Source organism: Agrilus planipennis, unplaced genomic scaffold, assembly GCF_000699045.2.
Source record: "Agrilus planipennis isolate EAB-ADULT unplaced genomic scaffold, Apla_2.0 scaffold1, whole genome shotgun sequence".
NCBI lineage: Eukaryota > Metazoa > Arthropoda > Insecta > Coleoptera > Buprestidae > Agrilus > Agrilus planipennis.
In genome coordinates this window covers 2,508,890-2,526,376 of record NW_020442466.1, presented here as the reverse complement: position 1 = coordinate 2,526,376, position 17,487 = coordinate 2,508,890, and the positions used below count along the sequence as shown (strand labels likewise).

Here is a 17,487-nt window from a genome sequence, read left to right as displayed (position 1 = left end):
ATAATTTTTATATCCTTTGAGAGCTCATATAGCAAGGCTTGTGTGTGAAAAATTCCAATTAATTCTACGCAGTAGTTTTTGGTTGGTGCCCTTTTAAATATGGAGAGCGATAAGCAGCATTTTCGACATATCTTACTGTTTTACTACAGAAAGGGTAAAAATGCTGTTCAAGCCGGAAAGAAATTGACTGATGTGTATGGAGAAGGTGTGTTGACAGTACGCCTGTGCCAGAACTGGTTCGCTAAATTTCGATCCGGCAATTTTGATGTCGAAGATGCACAGAGAAAAATCTGTGTCGCCGCATTGACGTCTGCGATTCGCTTCTCAAACGTCACGAAAATGATCCGTTTTTGAAGCGCATCATCACTGGGCACGAAAAATGGGTTGTATACAACAACGTCAAACGCAAGAGGTCATGGAGCAAAAAAGATGAACCGGCTCAAACCATTTCCAAAGCCGATATTCACCAAAAAAAGGTGGTGCTGTCTGTTTGGTGGGATTTTAAAGGAATCGTTCTTTTTGAGCATTTACCGGATAACACAACGATTAATTCGGAAGTCTACTGTCATCAGCTGGACAAACTGAATGATGCACTTCAACAGAAAAGGTCAGAACTAATCAACAGGAAAGGTGTAGTGTTTCATCAAGACAACGCGAGACCTCACACAAGTTTGGTCACTCGCCAAAAGCTTTTACAGCTTGAATGGGATACAATGCTACACCCACCATATTCTCCAGACCTGGCACCATCGGATTATTATTTGTTCCGGTCACTCCAAAATGTTTTAGACGGTAAAACCTTCACCTCAAATGAGGAGGTCAAAAACCTCCTCGATCAGTCTTTTGCCAGCAAAGACCAAAAATTTTATGAGCGTGGAATTATGCTACTACCAGAAAGATGGCAAAAGGTGTTGGACCAGAACGGTCAATATATAATTTAATAAAGTATTTGTTTATTATACGAAAACTGTCTTTCATTTCCATAAAAAAAAACGAAATGACTTTCCGAACAACCCTATATTTCTCATTCTTCATGTCAAATTTCTCGAGTTTCTGTTTATAAAAAGGTGATCCATAAAAATTTCAAAAGATTAATACATAGTCCACTCGTATCTCTCTCCCAAGCGTTTGTTTTCTTTTCAATAAACGCAGTAAGTATATTATTCCCAATAAAACGTCCGACTACCGACAAGTAAGTACATTCAGAGACCTGCTGTCGGGAGTTAAAAAAAATTAATTTTCTCCAAACGATCGTATTTTGTATTTCTTTAGCGCATCGAAAGTAAAAATTATGCCCATTAAGGAGAGTAAATAACATTTTATGCTAACATTCGTATTGTTCGTTTATGTTCTCAACTACAAGCATTAACGTTTCCTTAGAGCGCCCGAAGAGCGTCTAAAAGGCATCATTGTGTAATATATTCACGCAAGAAGTGCATATTACTCGATGGACTGGTTTTTTGGACAATTAAGATAGTATCCGAAGTCGGCTGATATTGACGTAAACTGCTACTGCCGCTGACAGTTCGATGTAAATATTGAACTGAATATCCTGAGAAAGGCTTTTTGTTGTTGTGACTGGGGCATCAGCATTAAAAAGGAGCTTTATTACAAAAGCCATGAAAACTTGCCGACGTTCAACGTACGTCGGATCGTCGTCTTTTTGTCGAAGTTTCTGCAGATGGACCGCGCGGCCTGTTCCGTCGCCGCTGTAGGAAGAAGTTGTCCTGGACTTGACAACGCTCTTGCTCCAGAAAAACATTTTCCATTCAAATGGACGCATATTTTAAACTTTTTAAACTCGCAAAAGAAAATCCAACCTCTTTTCTTAATCGCAAATTTATGCTCCGATACAACTCATGTTTTAATGGTAGTTGAATCTTTAAAAGGAAACCCAAAAGCGCCTTTTTATTTTAATGTTAATTATTACAAAACACCATTAATCATTTAAAGACTATAATAGATTGTCTGTAAGAGATTTCACTGATTAGTCTACTAATGATACGTAATTATCACAAAAATACTGTTTAACAATTGAAGGAAGTAGACACAGATTTAAAAGGAATATTATATTATTGGTCACTATCCACAGTCTCTTTTAATTCTGTTCATATTCTTTCCACGTACCTCATAACCATTTTTTTGTATCTCCTTTTAAAATTTGTTACTTTGTCATCAGCAAATCTAAATGTTATATTGGTGTTTTGATTTTTTCAAGTATTTTGTTGTTAGATACACACAATTCTCAAATGTACTTTTCATTGATTACATCTATTTTGTAATATATTCATATTGTTCCGTCTACTGACAAAGTAATATCTGTTTATTTTAAGTCAATTCCAATTTCTCTCCAAGCAGAGGTATTAGGAATTGGTGACTTATTTTAGTAGGTATTTTTATTTAACACAATCGTACTCGAGATAAAAATGTTCTGTCTCTCAGAGTCTCTGAAAAAGCGAGACTCGAGTCTCCGTCTCTCATCAAGTCTCTCTGAGAGAGACTGTCAAAAAAACTGTTTAGCGTCTCTGAACGAGAGACTCGAGTCGCTCATAGAGGGATCCTCATTTCGTTTCCAGTCTCTAAACTAGCGACTCGAATCTCTGAACAAGAGACTCGAATCTCTCAATAAGTGGTGTTTCGATAGACATGGTTAAAATTTTCAAAGTTCAACATATTTCGCAGATCCCAGTCTTTCTACGAGACTCGAGTCTCTCAATTTTTCAGTTTTATTCATTCAGTCTCTCTGTGAGACACTCGAATCTCTGAATTAACAATTTTATCGTTCGAGTCTCTCATACAGAGACTGTGAGAAGATCCATAAAAACACCTAGGGAATAACTGAGAGACTGTGAGAGACGCTGAAAGACTCTGAGAGACTGGAGAGAGACTGAAAATTTTTGTCTAGAGATATATGAAAATTAAATACAGCAACACACAATCAGGTCTAAGCGATTATTAAATTTCTTCTGAGCAATATATGCTAGTGTGTACGCTATTGAATCCGTTTCAGTTTTCCTTCGAGTTTATCTGCTCTTTAATTTCCAACGGGGCTATCGTCCTGGTTGGTTTCCAAATAAATTTGCTGTTTACTGGAAGCGACGTGAGGAAAATACTGTTGGTGCTGGTGTACGTGAACAGAAGTGAAGCGACGAGCAAACAATATACGTATTTATACGAAATTGCACTTCCAAGTGGAAGAGTCTCGCTAGTGTCTAATCTGCGACAATATGTTTTGGTACTACGAAAAGGAGCAATAATCTCGCTTCTGCTCATGGATTTTTATCACGATTTATTTCAGAAAACTGAACGGAATATATGACGAAATATGAAATAATGAATCGTGTCTATATTAGGTAAGCCTTTTGATGACAAGAAAAAACAAAACACCAAGTAGGTACAGTCTAACTACGAATTCAAAACAGTTTCAGTTACAAAGGATTTCACGTTTTTAGGTTTCGAAATTAATTTACACTTTACCTGTCCCTCAAAAATCTCTAAAAAATTCAAACACAGTGATCCTTTACCATTTTAAGTTGATAGAATAAGGAAGCATAAGAAATAAAAATTTATGTTTAAGACGATTTCAAAGGAAAAAGAAATTTGTTATTTCAGTCAGTATTAATTTCATACTTCAATAACTCACAAAAATGGTTTATTGTTTAGATATATGAACTGTCTTTACTAAATAGTTAAGAGTTTTTACAGTTTGTTTACATAATAAAATTAGGTAAAAGTGCAGTTTCCGACAACTTCCTTAAAGTTGGTTTCCAATAATAATGCAGTGCTGCTAACATAACCTAAATAGAAGCTATGGAGATAATACAATGAAGCTAGCAATTGCCATGCTGTCCATCAAACAAAATGGAAGTTGTCCTTTCCTTACGATCCTAAGCATATCTGTCAAAAAATTATGTTGGCGGCACTGCGAATGCTTTCATTTTGTGGAGCTAACTTCAGAAATGGTATCGCAAACTGCACGTTAAGGTTTGGTCCTTTCATACATCTAAATTGGGTGCTTGTTAACTTTTTTCTTCTTTTCAACCCCGAATTTTATTGGCCTGTGTAATTATTAATGAAATTATTTTTGAGTAAAAGTGGAGTTCTTGATATCTTCCTTGAAGTTAATTCGAATTCTACAATGCTGCCAACCTAACTTAACTGCGATTTCATGAACCCTAACTCAAAGCGCGTAGTCACAACAGACAGATTAGTTAAATTGCGTTGTGAGATTGAGTTGGAAATAAAGGTCATTTAATCGTACCATGACCTAACATAAATTTTGTGTGTTATGATGTGACTGTAGTATATCCATCAAGGTTCATCAGATTAAAAGGTTGACACTATTGTGAAAATTTAATACATACATTTTGGAGTCAGTTTCAGGAGGGTGCGTAAACTGGTGGAGTCTTTTCTTTGTAGCTTCAATATTTTCGATATTGAATTTTGACGTACAGTAGAAAAAAATATACAACGTGTTATTATTATACATCACGATACTGAAGTGAAACATCTTCAAACACACAAACATACCGGGATAGGGGTTAAGGAATTTGTTTAATGGTATCATTTGTACACTATGCTTCGCACGGGTGCAATGCTGATAGTAAATGTACCATAGAATGTCTTTATATACAACAATCACAGCTTTTCTGACTTTAGGACAATACAAACCGGCCGGTACCGCCGCAACCGCTATGACCCTGCATTTTTGTTCTATAATATCTTCGAAAATATTCATTTAAATTACATGCTGTAAAGGGCCATATTAATCTATATTAAATGCACAATGTATTTAAAAGTACCTAATTGGATAAGGATTAATGCTGTATTGCTTCGTGAATAAGCCATTATTCTTCGTAAAAAGAGTAAAGGATAAAAAATGGTTATTGTGGGTTATCCCTAAGAGATAGACATATACCATCACGGACTTATTTGTAGACCTTTTTAAGGTGTACAATACTGTAGTATATTAATTTGATCCATCTCGTAGGGTTCAGCCAGCGTTTGCAATGTAAGCGCAAGAAAATGTGTTTATTTACGACATCACATTAGAAACCTCTAAAATTATCAGTGTTTCTCTACTATATTATGCATGTATTATACATACAAATCTTTCTTTTGAATTACTCTGTCTATTAAAAAAAAACTGCATTAAAATCCGTTGCGTAGTTTTAAAGATCTAAGCATACATAGTGACAGACAGCGGGGGAAATGCGTTGCATGATTTCGTTACATAGCAACTCGCATGAAACGAACTTACTCTACCGTGCGTAAAGAAGTTTCACTTCAAAAAACTGTGCATGCAACGATGATATAGGTCAAAAACGTCGAAAATTAGCTCTTTTCAAAGGGGTCGTTTTGAATCCTTTATTAATCGTCCACAGCTTAAGAAATCGCCGAGTAGGCAGTTTATCAGATTTCGACCCTTTGTACGAGCATATTCAAAGAGCGCCGCCTCCGGCCCTGAAGAGTTTTTTACGTGACGACCTATACAAAGCGGAATTCGCAAAAGCTCGCCAAGGGCTTTCGTCAACGTAGAAGAAAAAAAAGAAATAAAATAGTTTGCACACAATGAGATAAAGGCTCTCCTGCCGCGGCGTATATCTAAAGGTAGTGTCCGATAGGTACTTTTAAAACCTCCCATCGGGAAAACAAATTCAGTTATGTACTACCTATATGTGCATACGTACATGTAGGGAGGTATTTCGGTACCAATAAGTATTGAGTTACACTGCTTCTTAATTATACCTTTTAAATTTTCTCACAAAGTACCCATGGGTAGGGCATATAATGCAATAATACGTAAATCGTTCAACTCGACGAGTTATTATTAAACAAGCAGTTATTGGAAATGTTTTTATGGTAAATGCAGTCCTTTGTTAAGTTACGGAATGTGAAATTATAGGGCGCGTCGACACGATCTTATGGCTCCCGTGGTTCTGTAGGAGCTCTTTTACCTTTACCACCGAATTAACATCATTTAGCATCTTTTAAAGTAGCTTAACTACCACCGTACATTGTAAATGTCGTGATCATCAATTTTTATGCACACCAAGTAACCTCAAAAATGTACAATTTTTATCAACTGTTTTATTTTACATACTTGACTTTAATTAAGTAGATGAGTACCTACGTGGGGAGTATACCAACAAGTAAAACAATGAGCCAACGCAATAAATGCGATTGGTATTTCCCAAGGTTTTCAGGCGAAAGAGGAGAAACCTTAAAGGTAATTTAAATTATATAGGTAAATAAAACATTTTTACCAAATACAGAAGTTAAACATTCCTTTATCGACATTTTTAGATAGTAGAGTTTTAGAGTATGTTTTTTCAAACACACTTTATCTGAAAACATGAAAAACTGTCAAACGAACTGTTAAAATGTTTTGAACAAACATTTAAGTGAACTTAAATATATTAGATACTTTATTACTTATATGAAAAGATCATCATCATAAGGTCGTCAGTCCTAATACTGGTTGGATACGCACCTCTACTATTTCCTATCCTGAGCTAATCTCCGCATTTCTCTAGCCCTTTCCTTTCTAAGAAGGTGTCCTACTAACCTATCTCGCCTATTTCTTATTGACATCCATAGCGCCATCTGTTCTCCTACTCTTTCTAATACCTCCTCATTTCTAACCTTCTCTATTCATGGTATCCTCATTATTTGCCTGTAATATCAAATTTCGAACGCTTCGAATCACTTTCGAAAAAATGACAGAAATTATTTGTACGAATTTCGCTATACATCGTCATATTTTTCTAAAGATGGTGTTGCCCTCAAAGATGTTACAGTATCCATTATAAAAGCGATAGGCAACGGAACCCTTTTTGAAATTATTTTACTAACTAATAACTTGACGTCTATATTCATAGAAATTTGTCAAAGAGCGACTTAGGGTTTTTCAGCTGTTTTGCTTTGCTGTATCGGGTTTAAAAAGTTCGGAAATGTTAAAAACTGCAGAAAGAATAAAATCTAAATAAACTTTTCGGTGTGTACCTAATTGAAAAACCATCTGGTTCATACGAGTACAAAGGTATAAACATGCATTTAAACATTCACCACATACCCATTTCTTACGGTGCATGTTTTATTAATGAAGCTTACTAATAATACAGAAGTCCTTCGATTACAGAAGTTTCAATGCAACAATTTGTGGTATTTAAAGTCTTTACATTAAGTGCATACCAATTTCAGAAATTGATTGTACTGAAAAAAGAAAACAACGGTAAACAGCACATTTCTGTACTTCTAGAAAAAGAAATATATTTCAATCTTTTATGGGAAATGTGGTTGGAGAGGTAACCACGTTTTAACCTTGAAATTGTTTATTGAAGACACAGAATTTCTACACTATTATATGTATTTTAATTTCTCTTTCTATTTATTAATATTTAATTTATTGTTATTCTAATTATCTAATCGTAAGTGTTAACGTATGCTTAGTATGCTTAGATTTACAGATGATATAGTAGTATTAGTATCTAGCAAGAAGAGATACTTTTAAATAAAATGGAAAGGAAAATAAATAAAAGTAAAACTAAAATACTGGTATGCAAGGGAAGAAAAAGTAGGGAAAGAGCGTATATAAAAATAGGAGACGAAGAATTAGAAGAAGTGACAGATTTTAGGTATCTAGGGAGTCAGATATGTCAGGACGGAAAGAGTAGTAGGGATATGAAGCAGAGGATAGCGCAGGGTCGAGTCGTCTTTAATAAAAAGAAGTAACTTCTATGCCCGCGAACGATTAATACAGGTGCGAAACTTGGACAGTGGGCGCGTCGGAAAGGAAAATGTTAGAAGCGTTCGAAATGTGGTGTTATAGGCGAATGAAGATAGAGAAGGTTGGAAATGAAAAGGTATTAGAAAGAGTAAGAGAGTCAGAGACATATTAGAGGCAAAGACAGGAGTTAGGAGGGGTAGAGGTAGACCTAAATTTGATTACTGTTCGCAAATAGTTAAGGATACGGTTGATCTAATTTTAGGTAAATGCGAAGATTACCTGAGGATAGGAAAGAGTGTAGGTGCATGTCTTAGGACTGACGACCTTGTGATGATGAGGATGAAGTGTAAACGTAGCCTTGGTTTGTAAAATTGAATATGAAATATGAATGTGTATACCACTTGTTAATTAAAGATTTAAAATGAAATATGTATTGATGGAATAAGTAATTGGCTACAATTTTTTAAGAGCGACATGCAGAACTATGAACACAGCTGAAAACAAAACAAAACAGAATCAACTCCTTTCCTGCAATGTAGCCAGTAGCTGTCACACGACAAACCTACAACATTTTATATTATACAGTTTAAACGCTCAGATCGCTTGTGTCGATTCAGTTCAGTCGACGTATCAATTTCGTAGTTTTACTGTTGCGAATAAATAATGAAATGCGGTTCGATTCGTTGTCGCCGGTCATTTTTTCCAAACATTTCCGCTGCATTAATTTAATAATCCGCTCCAACGGCAGCGACAGTAGCATCAACATTAATAACGCCATAAAAACCGGTAGCCGTGTTTAACAGATAATTGGTTGTCAAACGTAATGCATGGATTAACATTTATTCGAAATGTCGGATATGGATTTCAAAACGACTACCGGCAACGTTGTTGTCTGGTCCTCTAGAAGACGGCCGGAGAGGTCCGCGATATTATGTATCAATTAGATTCTGATCGTGGATTACAGAATTCGGCATTATTTAACAAAAGTTACAAAAAATTTTTGTTATTAAATTCATTTCAAAAAGCTTACCCATTTGTTTTGGTGTAATTCCGGTTAACGATAGCACAATCTGAAACAAAAGACAAACTTTAAACAAAATATTATGTATTTTTAAAAAGGAAGTATCTACACTTGTATAAACTTTAAAAGGAAAACGTTAACAGACAGACGCGGGTCGCAATTATAATCTTATTTGGTGCCATCAGCACGCAGTAGGCAGTCTCAATGAATCACTTGCCAAACCGAAGAAGCTCCTAAACAGCGAGTTGATGTACAAGCAAGTGTATCGCCATCTACTGGGTATTTACTGCTACTAAAGTATTTTATGCCTTCGCTAAAGTTTCACTAACGTCATTCTAGTAGGTATAGTTGTACTGTTGATGTAGTATTACATTTTTATTAGTTTATTACAAATAAGTAGGTCTTTTAAAGATATATTTGTACCTTGTAAAAGTTAAAGTTTCTTAATGTGGATTGACAATAGTTAAGTGTATTCAGGAAACGTAGAAACCGAAGCGACTTCCCCTGTTGGTGCATATAGATAGGTATTATAGGTAGATATGCAAATGGAATAATAATAATAATAATAATAATAATAATATCCGAAATCGATAAGGATGTCATGTGGAACGGACATGTACATAGTTATTTTGCAACAAGACGTTAACGATTCAAAGAATGACCGCGTTACGTTGCACTATCTCCTTGCAAGTCAACCACGTTGCAGCGAGCACATCTTCCGATACAAGCACTCCATGAATTAGCATTGTCATTTGTTAGTTGATATAAGCTGATAACTATGAGACCTGACTAGACAACTGTAACAGCTTGCATTGTCAGCCTTATTATGCACATTGCCATACGGGGTGAAGATGTGAATTACGAGATACGGCGCCGTGGAATCGTATTAACGTAAAATCTTCAGGGAAAAAGAACTTGCACAAAATGAAAAAATAAACTATGGAATTCATAAGAATTAGTCAAAGGGTAGATTTGTAGGACACCTAATCAAGTTAAAATTATATTAGGAGTAAATATAGGTAGAGTTAGACCCAGATTAGATTACTGTGAGGTTGCCCTAATTTTGGAGAAAGGCAAAGATTGGATCAAACTGGGAAGATGTGGAAGTGCGTGTTCAACAGAGTTTGGGTTGAAAACCTTATGATGATAACTATATAAAGAAAGAAAAGTTAAAAAGTGAGAAAAATGTAGATATATGTTTCACATTTATTTGACCGAAGATATAAACTTTTAATCAATTAATTTTTGATATACGTATCTCCATCCATTGGTAAAATGTTAATAAGGAATGGTCAGTAGAGGCCACTGACCATGCAAGGCATCACATTGAAGATGCCATCTTTCAAGCATTGCGAAAAGTTCGCAGATAGCATCGACCATGGCAGCTTATCATAAATATTTTTAATTTAGTTTAAGAAGTCACAAAAAAAATATTTCTCAATATCTTCAACTAACTCTAGGCAGGAGTTTGCCCTAAAGTTCATCTTAAAATTCAACTAACTCACAAGCTGAAAACGCGAAACCCATTTTGAATAGGTATACAAACGGAAGAAATAATATCAAACTAGTGACAGTGTATCGCCACCTAGCGGATAATAAACTAGTCATTATTTCGAGCCCGCATATTCTCTTTGCGTCTGTAAAATGTATTGGCATCGATCTACCTGTAGAATAAAACATTAATATACAATAATATGAATTGGTATCGGAATGGACATGGCAACAATGGTTTATATAATTGCAACACAAGTAAAACATGCGTTTTATTCGCCACCGCCGCGCTGCGTCTGTCCTGGCCGTTGTAAAATGCCGAGGTCTTATTACGAGACGTTTTCAATGCGTTCGAGTTGTAGATCGCTACGCGGACGCTGATATTGATACATGTGTGCACTCGTTAAGGAGAATAATTAGATAACCGCTGCAAGTTGTTCCGATAGATGCGACTGCGACTGTGAGTCCTTTTTCAGGAACCGCGATCAGCCGTGGCAGGAGTAGTCCGTGTGTGCAAGAAGACGACGGGTTAGTTATCGTTTTGTAATATGTCCACTAGCTGTTCGCAGTGAAGAATGCGTGTGCATACACGTTCTAATTATTCAAGACTCGTTCGCGTTCAATTGCATCCGAAGAGAACATTCCAACACAAAAATGTACCCCTGTACTTGACTCTGTACTTACATGCTTTCATACATACATATTCGTATGTACTTTTATCTACACCATAACAAATACCCACACGTTCTATCTTCTGACAACTAAATACCAACATGTGTGTACATGTAGTACTTTTCCCTTTTTCGAGATACAATCGAATCATTTTAATTATGAAATGGGTTCTGCTTCGACATTTGCTGCAGAGATGTAGCAGAGAATGATCTAATTAGGAAACTAAAGAACATATCTTGTTTGTACACAATGATGTAAGGTTGTCTGAAGGAATTTGAATAGAAATGTGTCGCCTTTTTCTTTTTCTTTTTGAATATCACAATAAATGAGATGCTGGAATTTTTGATATTAACTAAATAAGAACATCAATGTTCTTGTTCTCAGTACTAATAATAATTTCTGTCACTAATTGTAAGTGCGTTTTTGGACATCCAAAATTCTCACAAAAACACTGGATTTACATGATTAAAAGTACTTATAATGCTTCGATAATATTGATAGAAAGTTTCAATAACACAAGCATCTTGGACTTACAAAACTGTTAATGAAGAAATTTCATTACAAAGCGTGAGGTACTAGAGTTGTTGATGTTTGCAAAATAAAGACTTAAGCATGTTTAATTCTAGTGAAAATGTTAATACTAAACGCATATTTGTGTGTTCAAAATCCTTAAACCAGTTTCGCCACAAAAGAGAAGTACAAGGTAAAAATTTTGCGTAATGGTCTTCTTCATAGCAAGTAGTTTATATTTATTCGCAGGGAAGAAACTTTTAAATAATCATTCAAGATTTACAATCGGAAAAATAAGAAAGTGTTGTCAAACGGTAAGGTATATATTTAACTTTAAGTTTGCAATACATAATTTCATTGACAATATGTCACTTTACTAAACAATACCTTTTCTATAGTTACCTCTGCTATCAATATTTGGAGACATTCAATATTGCGTCTTTTCGTGATGGTTCTCTTCTTGTGCGGCCGACTATCCAAGCTCTCTTTCGGAAGAACTGCCGGCTGGTCTCGTCGAGAGGTTCATGTACGTGACACCACGTCAGATTGCATCAGCGTCACCTGTGACCGACGCTTGCTTGATCGTAAGTCTGTGACTGAGCATCTACGGCATGCTTGATTAATCGTGCAAACACGGCCGCCAATAAAGAACCAAGCTCTAAAGGGTCGTTTGCTCCAGTTTGTCTCTTTTTTTTCTTTCCTGTCTTTAGGATAGGCTGGGAATACTTGAACACATGCAAGACACAAACGTGTTCGAGAGAAACGCCTCAACGTGCTTTGAAATCGGATGTAAGCTATACGGCACATTGTAATATACTTATCGTATTATGATTGTTATTAATATACACAAGATTAGGAGATGTATTAGAAAAAGAAGATAGTGTGGCGATAGATGAATCAGGTTAAATTTAGCTTAACTTCCCATGCGTCAAAAATCTTAACCACAATTGTACAGAGAAGGGTGGAAAAAAGGGTGCTAGAACTATATGGAAAGATCAATTTGGGTTTAGAAGAAATAGAGGAACGCGAGAAGCCATTCTAGCTTTACGGGTGACAATAGAGAAAACGGAAAAGAAAGAGCGTCTACATAGATTTAGAAAAAGCTTTTGACAATGTTAAAATGGACAAGAAGTTAAATATACTTAAAAATGTAGGGATGAGTCGCAGAAATAGAAGGGTGATACCTAGTTTGTATAAAGAGCAACAGGCAGTTATAGAGCTGGAACAGCAACGTAGAGAAGTAAATATTAGGAAGGGATTCGGATTAGGGAAATGCGAAGATTAGCTCAGAATAGGTAAGAGTGGAGGTGCGTGTCCAACCAATCTAAGGACTGACGACCTTATGATGATGATGAAAACAATCATATTGAAATTTGCGAAAGTAAATAAAAAGGAAAACTCTAGTGCAAAAGGAAGAAAAGGGGCAGTACTCGTCCTTGCATGTCTAGTTTAAAGAAAATTGAAATTATGATCATTTAGATATCTCTTCAAATTGATTACCCTCTGTTAGTCTGTTTTACTTTGGTTTGTATTTCATTTCCCTAAGTTGTAAATTTTATTATTTCCGCTTGCTATTTCATATTTAAAACAATTTTGGTTAGTAAAATTTTTTTAGAAGAAGAATAATGTAATATTCTAATAAATTAATGCTAACACGTGTTCCATATACGCGATTACTTACTGGTAGCGATTAAACTAATACAGGAAACTAACGTGTTGCTAAGTAGTTATTGCTAGGTTGCACATTTCACTAAATGTGTTCCTTTTTGTACTTCGAGACTGAATCGAATCGACTCGACGAGGAGAATGTCTCGAATGCTGGCTGACTGGTGCGACATCACGAAATTCGCCAATTCGTCTTCGAGATAACGTGCAAAGCCAGAAAGACTGGGAGTTTTGGACAACTCTCTTCCTCCATTAATTAGACGCGTTTTAGTGGAAAATAAATTTCCCTGCAGTCTGGTTTGAATATAACTCATTTTTCAATGGGAGAACGTAAAATAGAATGTCCCTGATTACACTTTAGACATTTTCTAATTTGATTTACGTCAGTCCGATTGGAAGATAAGCAATAACAAACGGCTTACGGTAACTAATGGCTACGGAAAGTTCGGAACGACATCTACATCTGGTTTTGGTTAACTTCGGAGCGTACATAATACTTTTAAGAATACATTAATCTATAGACGAATTTGTCTTGATTTAAGAGGATCTCCTTCGGATTATTAATAATAATATGTACATAATACAGATGTAATCTATTCAAAATATATATGTTTCAGTTTAATTTTAATATTTTTTTAATCGTTACAGATAGATTTGCTTGTCATTATTCAACCTATTTTATTTCATTATATAGGAAACTAGCTTTTCCCCTCGGCTTCGCTCGCAGAAATTAATATTGTTTCTCCATAAAACCTTTTAAGTCCCAATTCACTCTTATAACGTTTTAATTTTATGTAATGTCGCCATCTTAGATTTCAAATACAAACATAGCAACAACATTTCATCCTTAAGGGTTAATTTTTAAAAATTGCCAAAACACGTATTTGCTTTTATTGCTGTATTTCAACAATGAGCAACCTTCGAGTAAATCCGAGTACAAATAGAATATACTCCATGGACCATTAAGACTAAGTTTGAAGTAAATCTGACCACAAATAATATATGTTCCATTTAAAAATTGCAACTCCTCTTCACCACTCATCCCCCCCAACAGAGATTGAATTTTTTAACCAGTTTCAAGTTAATCTGACCAAAAACAAACATGCAATCTTTGCAAACCTCTTTCAGCTTCCTAAAGAGGTAGAATTTTGTAAAATATTAAAATAGGTATGCATATCACTAATTATATATGAAAAAGCATTAAAGCCAAGTTTCAGGTAAATCTGACTATAAATAAAACACCATACTTAACCATAGACAACATTACGTTTAGCTGTCAGTTGCGTTTCGTTATTCCATGTCAGTTGCATTTTGTTATACCATTTTTAACAAATGATCGGCTAAACTGATGTTTTGACTGATAAATTTTTCGTTTTGCTGTCAGTTGGGTTTTGTCATTCCATGTCAGTTGCGTTTTCTTATGCCATGTTTTTTTTTCCACGCGAACAGGATAAAAAGTATCGTATGTCCGTCTCCCGGTTCTAAGCTACCTCCACACCAATTTTCAGCCAACTCGGTTTAGCCCTTCTTGGGTATAGACAGTCTAACTAAAACCACTTCCTCTTTATATACATATATAGATTTCCATAATGCATACAAGATGGTCAAATGTCTCTTGAATGTTCTTTCGCAAACGATAATAGGTTTGGTCCCAATGGTCAGGTTCTGCTATTGACTTTCCACGGCAAACACTTTTGTTAATTTTATTATTGATGCTCTTTAAATGTATGCAATACATTCCTAGCATTCGCAAATGGGAAAATTTTAGTAGGGCATTACAAATAAACTTCCTTTAAAATCAGGTCAAAAGTAACTACCTTCGGTAGTGATTTATTAGCTTTATGAGTTATATATGTCTTTTACAACTTCAGCGTAACATGTTCTTATAAGACGATGCGCTAACGTTTTGTAAAAGGACTTTGAAAAATATAAAGGAGAAAAGTTATTTCGAACACCCTCGGCGTTCCGCGTAATCTCGTATAATACAAGACGAGTCCGCTAACAACCATTTCCCCGGAGGTCTCGTTTACCATTAACCATTTCATTCGGTGCCTAGTAAATTTCGGCGTATCCTATTTGTTTTCGATGTCATATTGTGGAGGGCAATATATCACCGGGTCCAGGCCAGCCAGCGGTTCGTAAAACAACACGGGGAGTAAACACTCCACCTCATTTTACTTCCCACTGGCACGAACTGTTGGAAAGACTCCGGAGGTGTAAATTATAGAGCTCCTCGAGCCACGCTACCGTTCCGTCGTTGCTTGTATTTAGTTGCTCGGCAACTCTAAACATTTTATTTTTCTTGTTTTGTAAATAAAGGCTTTTGTCTGACACAGCAAGGGGATCCGAAAGACACAATGCCTCCTTAGATGCTTTCGATCGGGCCGCGCTGAGAATGAAGCTAAATTATGCCGTAATAGAGTAAAGGCACCTATAGTCCTATATAAGACGGCAGTAGCGGCTTTTCAACTTTTTAAGTAGGTAAAGGTGTTTCTGGGAAATTACACACCCTTTGAACTGCAAAGCTGCCATTATTCAGAATGTAAACAAGGGGCTTTGAATTGTCACGCCCTTTCCGAATCCTTACAAAGCAATTCTGAAGAAATTTCATCTTACTGATTGTTATAAGGCTACCTTTTGTTGTGTATCTTTTAATAATTACATAAAATAAGTAGGATGTTGATTATAAGATAGACACTATACAGAAAAGGAATACAGGTACAAGACAAAATGTTTACCGAGAATCATAATTACATAAGAAATATTATACTGAAAATTCTTTAGTGTCTTTTGGTGGATAAATTATATGAGTACCAAAAAAACACTAATAATAACAGATAACAGTTTATAACAATAACAACGAAAACACAAGTAACAAAATGGCACAAACAAACGAGAACAAAGTAAGTAACAGAAAGAACGAGATAATACAACAATAACAATAACAAAGACAACAAAAATGAAAACAATGTAGCAAATAGCAATAGAATAATAAAAGCACTTACGAAAGGTGGTAGTAGCGGTAGACGAGAGACTGTCTTGAGATAAGAAATTTTAGAGTATTTATAGGATAAGGTTGTTAGTAATTTTGATAGAATGTTCTAGAAGGAAAAGTAGTGAGAGAGAGGGTGAAGACACTAGTTTATAGGAATACACAGAATTAGACAGTACAGAATCCAAGAGAAAGCAATTAAGGGTAAAACCAGATATTAGTATGGGAGTGCATGCAGGTATGGTTGAAGTTGGATTTCCAGGTAAAAGTGATTGAAAGAACAATAGAGTTTAGATTGAAAGGAAACCAAAGTATTTACAAGAAGTTGAAAAGAAAATATTTACACACAAAAACAAAACAATAACAGTTATTTCGCCACAATTCAATTTCTGAATTTTTTACCCACTACACGCTACCTCAAATGAATGAGGGAAAAATTGTTGCTGTTGTCACATCCCCACCGGGAATCGAACCCGGGACCTTTGGCTTTACGCACCAATGTTCTGACCACTAAACTACTAGAGGTGACAACAGCAACCCTCATTAATTTGAGGTAGCGTGTAGTGGGTAAAAAATTCAAATATGAATTTTCAGATTAATATTTCATATTAAACTAACTCACTTCTAAAAAGATGTCTAAATTGTATGTATGTTTAATCATAATTACATATTATATTTCTTCATTTACGCCTATTAAAGAATATCACCTCTTTCTTGTTATAAACCGCGTTAAATTAGACTCACTTTTATGATCCTAGCGGCATGGCCTAGAGGTTTAGTCCATTGCTTAGCATTCGGGAGGACACCGGTTCGATTCCGGATCCGTCTGCCTTGGTCCAAATTTTTCTGTGGTTTCGTTGGATCACATAGACAAATGCAGAGGCAATAATATATTCCACAGATAATCTTTCATTCTCTTTTGTCTTCATTTCGTCCGTCTCATCTTTCTCACCCAAACCACCAAGGCTCAAGAAGGCCTTCCGCCCTACCTTCGTCCGTAACCAGGAGGGATTGCCCACCTACCAGCATTGATAGCCGGTGGGAATGAAACATCCAAAAATTTTTTCTTTTTTATTTTTGCTTTTACGAACGCATGTATCACAATATCTCTATGATCGATCTTCAATTCCTGAAATGACTTCAACAATCTACCTCTGATTGTTCTCTACAGAATATATTTCAAATTTATTTCTGGTTCGTCTTTAAAAATGACCTACATGTGAGTTTTTAAAAACATTTTTTTGTTCCCACAATATAAAATGATACAATTTCTACAAAAGAGTCTAAAATAAGAACAAACTTTGATCATCTCCATTAAATTGACTATGAGAATTTGCTCTATTTTTCACTTTCAATCGACACACAACTGTAGGTAGTGTAGTAAGATGTGCTGTGTGTGGTGCAGAT

At 35.5% G+C, this 17,487-nt stretch overlaps 1 long non-coding RNA gene across 1 annotated transcript in view; it reads right to left on the bottom strand.

Moving 5' to 3' along the window:
- The window catches only part of LOC108733261, a 75,490-nt gene that overhangs the window by 47,472 nt on the left and 10,531 nt on the right, over positions 1–17,487 (bottom strand). Inside the window, exon 2 of the long non-coding RNA XR_001937209.1 lies at positions 8,760–8,799. This is a non-coding gene — a long non-coding RNA (uncharacterized LOC108733261). The remainder of the gene's footprint in view (positions 1–8,759; positions 8,800–17,487) is intronic.